Raw genomic sequence first — 7,714 nt, forward strand, 5'->3', positions numbered from 1 at the left:
GATATTTGGTGGACTAACGAATGGACAAACGGACGAACACATGAACACTGACAATTACAATACATCACCGCTTTGAAGTGAGATGTAATAATATAATACAATATAATAATGTATTACAGATGACTGTACCCACTCCTTAGGCCTCTGCCCCTGCTTCGGTGTGGATGATCTTTTAGTTTCACCATTGCCCCCAGCAGTGGCAGGCCGTGTATTTCAACCGTAGGCATTCAGTGACATCATATTTATTCCTACTTAAAATACGCCTCATATCAGTATAAAATCAGTATGACACTAGGGTTAAATGAATCCTCACATAAACATTACATCACCCTTAATATGGGCTAATCAAGCAACACTTTACACATTTAAAATAAAAATGTTTTCGTATTTTTGACATTTAACTTCTTACCAATGACTTAACTAATAAACATGACAAAAACCTTTAAAAATACAAATACACTCACAAACGTGGATCCACATAGTGCCTCTTTACTTAAAAATGAAATCCATCCTTCTTTCTTTCTTCAAAAAAACTTCCATGGCTCTGTCAAACAATTTGTCGTTGCGTTTCAGATCCAACAGCAAGTCTTTCTCTATGGACATGGCGGCTAATGCTGAAAGCTGCGTCTGTCCGGTTGTATTTCTTGCATACATTTTTAGACGCTTCAGTGCCATGAATGAACGTTCAGCAGAAGCAGTGGACACAGGGATGGTTACAACCAGAGGGCAATGCGTTAATTTGCCCCATACTCTCACTCAGATTTTCGATCCGAAGAAAATCAAGGGGATCAGCAGGACTTTTCCCTTCAAAATCAGCCATGCCATACATTACAGACAGTTCTGTTTTATCCATCCATCCATCCATCTTCCACCGCTTATCCGGAATCGGGTCGCGGGGGCAGCAGCTTCAACAGGGAGCCCCAAACTTCCCTTTCCCGGGCCACATCCACCAGCTCTGACTGGGGGATCCCAAGGCGTTCCCAGGCCAGTGTTGAGATATAATCCCTCCACCTGGTCCTGGGTCTGCCCCGAGGTCTCCTCCCAGCTGGACGTGCCAGAAACACCTCCCTAGGGAGGCGTCCCGGAGGCATCCGCACCAGATGCCCAAACCACCTCAACTGACTCCTTTCCACGCGAAGGAGCAGCGGCTCTACTCTGAGCCCCTCGCGAACAGCAGTGTTTCTCACCTTATCTCTAAGGGAGACACCAGCTATCCGCCTGAGAAAGCCCATTTCAGCAGCCGTTCTGTTTTAAGTCGAGGAAAATCAAACAGTATTCCATGGCTCTGTATTAAGTTTGAAAAGGCTGCTTGCGGAAATTTTTCCCTGTAAGTGTGAAAGTGCTGGGGGTCGAGGAGGGACAGAAACATCAACATGTTATGGTCCTGAAATCGATTCCGTATCTGGGAACGAATGTTGTCTAGAATGCTGTCGTGGAGTTTTGGTAGTGTGCACACAGATCTTCTTGCGCTGCGCCCCAGCCTCTGCGCACAGCTGGAACACCTGAGACGCGCACCGTTTTTTTATATATGTCATTGAATTTTCGCTTTGCTTGCTAAACTGATTGACAAAACTCATTCACCCTTGTCAAGCATAATTGTACATCCAAAGTTTTTGTCTGTAGTATTGCAAAAAGCACATCAGCATGTTCAAAAATCCTATTGAATGTGTTGAGCAAAAACAAAACTCAAAATCCATCCAGACGTGGTTTAAATCCATCTGCAGAAAGTACAGTGTCCTCATCATACTTGTCGTGGTATTCTAATATATGATCAAATAACTCCTTTAGCGCAATTTGCTTCTCAAAGACTGCATTCACCAATCTAGATGTAAATTGCCATCGTTTTGACGTAACACGAGGGAGATGCCGCTTGCAAATTTCATCCAAGAGTTGAAAGCACTTCGGAGATCTAGAGAAGAACGCAGCGAGCCCATTCAGATTGGAAAAAGAAAGCTTGCACTCTTTCAGTTTTGAGGCCCCTTGAGTTAATACTAAATTTAGGCGATGTGCATAACAGTGAATGAATAGGGCCATGGGTGCCTTCTCCTTCACTTTACTCTGCACTCCATTTAGTCCAGATGCCATCACCGCTGTGCCATCATAACACTGCGCAACAACTTTGTCCGGAGGACCTTCGTATTCCTCAAGGAAATTAAAAATAAGATCGTCAATGTCGTCAGCTCGCCTGCGACTGGTTACATCCACAAATTTGACAAAATTTGCTCCTTGACCCCCGTGGGCGTCATGTGACGTAGGACCAGTGTAAGCTGTGCCGTATTCCCCACATCTGTGGTTTCATCAACCATCACATCGACAAAAGGGGCACCCCTGATATCCGTTTTGATCTTGTCTCCCATCACTTCAGCAATAGCATATATGAGGTCATTTCGGATTTTTCCTGATGTCCCAGTAAACACCCTGTTCGTGGAAATAGGTGGTAGTGCAAGTCTGAGTCGTGTTCAGCAAGGAAAGAAAGAAGTTCCACTTTTGGTTAAAGGTCATGTGTGCAGCAAAACCATTGAAAGAATTTGCCTTTGGTTGTCTGTAACCAGAGTTATTACAAAGTTTCAGTGGTAAATTATAGCATCACAGTCTGAGGTTTATTGCTAAGGCCTTTGGGCTTGCCTCTGCTGTGTGAGTCCATGGAGCACCTGCACTACTTCAATATGCTTTTTATTTACCTTATTTAGAAGATCTATTGTTATTTTCCTCCAAATGTTTTTTTTTTGCATGCAATGGGGAGTTTTTTCAGAACCTGCAATAACAAAGACTGTGAATTTCTTTTTCCATTATAGGTCTGCAAAATAATCTATGATTACTATGCTAATGATTGACACTGGAACCTGTTGAGATCAAGACAACTGAAGTACATTCTGGGTGCCTGGAGATAACAAATAACCTTTAACAGATGAAATGCTCTGCTTCTACTGAGTAAACTCCTAATTTGGAGAGAAATTTGCGAAAAATACTGGCAGTAATCTTTTCTTTTATGTTTTGAAGTCACACATCTGCTTCCAGCCCATTGCAGTTAATTACACTAAAGCTTGTATATTTTCCTTTTTTTGGTGTGTTCTTAGTAGATCTGCATATTTTCTCCTCAGCTCTACTTGATGTTGTTGCCCACTACTCAAGTTCCGACTGAATCATTTAGGGGGCCTGGTGGAGCTGTATTGTCACACTGGAGACAGATCAAAGAGGGTACTTAGTACTGAGGTCTAGGAAGAACTAGAACACTGAGTTCAAGCAGGGTGCTGGGCTTTGTTTGTATGAACACTCTACAGCAGTACTGTTTGGAATGCAAAACTCCTCATGTTTGGAAATTAAATAGCAGACGCAGGGATCACCAAGCAATCCTAAGAAAGGTTGGAGACAAAGGGTAGCACAAGTGTACATGCAGCCAGGATACAGTGCACCAGTCAACAATGCACAAATGAAGTGCAGGTGGGAGGCCTTGCAGAGGGCAGAGTCCGTCTTCATAGGGAAAGCTATGCTACATGTTCAAAGGGCCTGTTTGAAACTACTGGGTGGCTGCCCTCAGCTGAAGGCATTTTCCACTCAGTGAAGGAATCTCAGTCACACACTCACCAAACACTGGCCAAGGTCTAGCAGTAAATGATTCATTCAAACCTTACATTTGCTTTTTTCTTCCTTCGGATGTCCCCTTGTTTTCAGTCATTTAGAAATTCTTCAGGATAGTTTGAAATCTATCGTGCTGTCACACACTCAGTCATGTTTAGTCCTTTGTGACGTACTCCACTGTTAAAAACTCGGCTCAGCAGCTATTAGTGGCACCAACAGTAGCATGCAGAGAGCTACCAACTCATCTCTCTTCATGCCCCACCCCAGACACATTCTCCAGGCAGCCCCTGCCCTATTGTATATCTCTCATCCATTTAATATATGCACTCTGTTTTTGTTTACCCTTGTCTCTCTCCTTCCGTTTCACTTTCTTTTCTTTCACAGTGATCAAATCAATTCAGTGTATGTTCTGATGTATGATGATGTCTTGGAATCAGTGGGAATACCAATAGATAAATGTATAGCTCAACATACAAGTAAACCAATGATGCATTATAATCTTAGCTAGACACACAGCATATTTTAAAAGTGACTGGACATTTCTCAATAATCTAACTATACTTTCTTATCATTTCATCATTTATTTTGCAGAGGTAAATATCCAGAGCTATGTAGATTACAGTCTATGACACACATTTCTTGTCCAGTTTCTACAAACAATACAAAAAGCACAGCTAATTTTCAAAATCTTGTAACTTTTTCCTACAATTCACAATTGTGTATTTCTAAAAGTGTTCAATTCATAAAACCTTAGTTTTCAAAACTCTTGTCTAGAGAATAAAAAAAATCAGTGTCATCATGTCATCTCCAAAGTTTCCACTACTGCATAAAAGTGCAGCCGTAAAGTCAGTGAAAAGTGGTGGAAGTGTTAAGGATGTGATACTGTGTGTTGCTTTTAAAATAAAAGTACTTGTACTTGAATGGTAGTGGTTTAAGTTTAAAGGTTGTTTGCTTCTGAGTTCATACAATCCCAAAAATTTGGAGTCTGTGTAAAACATAAATAAAACAGAATGCAATAGTTTTCAAATCCTTTCTGACCTATATTCATTGGAATGCTATAAAGCCTGAGAATGGCCAAACATATAATATTTACATAAATAGCAGAACAAACATTAAATCAACTGCTCATCTCAAGCATACAGTATGGTGTTTGATTAGTCTCAATAATAATAGTCTTTCCATGATTTCTGTATATGTGTCATTATATCTAACCGTAACCCTAACACTGTAAACACCTGCAATACCTATTTCTGTATGTCATTTACATGGAAATTATTAGAACTGCATGAGGACAGTGAAGTGTGAAAAGTCTAGACAAACTCACAAAAATTAAAGGAATACTTAAAGGAACAAGAAACACATTAGATACATCAGATCTCACTGTGAAGTTGGATATCTGTACAAATAATGACAGGGCAATGTCTTAGGAACAAAAGGATGCCAAGTCTTTTAACGGAAATAAAAGTTTTGAGCCTACAGAGGGCTTATTTGTGTAGACGCCCTAAAATCAGAGTGAAATGAAGATGTGGCAGGCTAGTCCATTTTTTCAAAAACTTAATTTCTGCAACTCAAAATGCTTTTCAGTATCTTGTGTGGCCCCCACGAGCTTGTATGCATGCTTGACAATGTCGTGGCATGCTCTTAATGAGACAACAGAGGGTGTCTTGTGGCATTTCCTCCCAGAATTGTATGAGGGCATCCATGAGCTGTTGTACAGTTTGAGGAGAAACCTGGCAGAGCCTAGTGAACTTAAACATAATGTCCCACAGATGTTCTATTGGGTTTAAGTCAGGGGATCGTGAAAGCCATTCAATTGTTTCAATTTCTTCATCCTCCAGGTACTCTTGCCACATGAGGCCGGGCATTGTCGTGCATTAGGAGGAAACCAGGACCTACTGCACCAACATAGGGTCTGACTATGGGTTCAGGGATTTTTTTTGGACACCTTATGGCAGTCAGAGCACCATTTCCTAGGCAGTAGAAGTCTGTGCGTCCCTCCATTGATATGCCTCCTGAAGGCTCTGTCTGTGTGTCTGTGTGTGTCTCAAATCATTCAGCGCACCTGAGGATGGCACTAGGCTGTCTGAGGTCATGAAGGTTCTGTATGGAAATAATCTACTGTTTAATCATATTTGGAAATGCTTGTATGACTGTCAGTATCCTTAGATTATTTTGTTTGCAACAGATATGTCCCCACTGGGTCCGCTTGATTAATCATGTTGTATTCTCAGATAATTTTGTGAAACTGTCGACTTGACATTTTGTGTTAACACCTAGAGATCATAATGTACCAACTGAAACCGGTTTAGAGCAGATATTTCGAGGTAAAACCATTGATTTACCGCCCACAATCCTGCCTTTTAGAGTATAAATGATGTGTGATCCTGTCTTAACTTTGCACATGTGCACCGCTGCAGATCTTTCTGTAATTACCCTGTGCCCAGCATATTCTGTAATAAGCCTTTGAAGGACTGTTCATCGTTTCCAGCCTTTATTCGGACCTCCAACATCCTCACTACCCGAAATCAAACGAACACGAGGAGGAAGAAGTCGCGATTTCCTCCATCACACCCCAGACCATCACTGACCCACCACCAAACCTGTCAAGTTGAACGACGTTGCAGGCAGCATAACGTTCCCCTTGTTTTCTCCAGACTCTTTCACGCCTATCACAGGTGCTCAGGGTGAACCTGCTCTCGTCTGTGAAAAGTAGAGGGTGCCAGTGGCGGAATTGCCAATTCTGGTGTTCTTGAGCAAATGCCACTCGAGCTCCATGGTGCTGGGCAATGAGCACAGGGCCCACTACAGGACGTCGGGCCCTCACGCCACCTTCATGAAGTCTGTTCCTGATTGTTTGGGTAGAGACATTCCCGCCAGTGGCCCTCTGGAGGTCATTCTGTAGGGCACGAGCAGTGCTCAGCCTGTTCCGCCTTGCACAAAGGAGCAGGTATTGGTCCTGCTGATTGGTTGAGGACCTTCTGCGGGCCTGTCCAGCTGTCCGAGAATACCACCAATCTCCTGAAATCTCCATGTTCTGGAGATTGTGCTGGGAGACACATTAAACCTTCTTGCTGCAGCATGTGTGGATGTGCCGTCCTGGAGAATTTGGAAAACCTGTGCAACTTCTGTAGGGTTAAGGAATTGCCTCATACTGCCAGTAGAGATAATCGCTCAAGCCAAAACCAGCACGAGTGGAAAACCAGCCAAAAAGATCAAGAAGGAGAAACTTGAAATGACTGTCACATGTAAAACCAGTCCTGTTTTAAGGGTTTTCTAATTGTTGCCACTGTAGTGCACCTATGCTTAATTTCATGAACACCAATACAGTTAAAAGCGATTAACAATGCCCTCAGCTGTTAAACCAACCAGAAAATTATCAGACAGGTTTAATTGATTTCATGCCAGGCCCAATTAAAAAAGTGTTCCTTTAATTTTTTGAGCAGTATATATGTATACAGTATATATATATACTTATACTGTATATATATATATATATATATATATATATATGTGTGTGTGTGTGTGTGTGTGTGTGTGTGTGTGTGTGTATGTATATGTATATATATATATATATATATATATATATATATATATATATACAGTATGTATATATGTGTGTGTGTGTGTGTGTGTGTGTCTACATATGTACATAGATACATATTCTGTATATGTGAAACTCAAATTGCCTCGTCTGATGAAGCTGTACATATGTCTATGTAACTAAGATTAGCCTTTTGTTATGTGGTGTGTCAACATACACTCATTAAAGTGAGTCAACACATATACGCTGATTGTTGTCAACACTCCAGGAGCAGTGATATATAAATTGAAATCACCCTTTGTCAGGTGTTTTTCTTGTGTCTCTTAATGTGGTTTGGACATTGTCCCTTCAGAAGATTATTCCAACCTTTTATCTCAAATTCTTACATTTGTCTGGATGATACTGATCTCTCTCAACTGTAATTGATAAAATCCATGTATTTATCGCAACCGTGTAGTGAAAACTGTTCAGTTAAATATGTTATTATTGCTCTACGGTGTTTATTATTTCATACTGATTGACCACTGTTCCAAAGAAATGCTCACATAAATAATTGCAAAAGAAAAAAAAAATTGAGCTGCATTGTAAGCTTAA

The sequence above is a fragment of the Antennarius striatus genome, chromosome 1 (genome assembly GCF_040054535.1).
Source record: "Antennarius striatus isolate MH-2024 chromosome 1, ASM4005453v1, whole genome shotgun sequence".
NCBI classification, from domain to species: Eukaryota; Metazoa; Chordata; class Actinopteri; order Lophiiformes; family Antennariidae; genus Antennarius; species Antennarius striatus.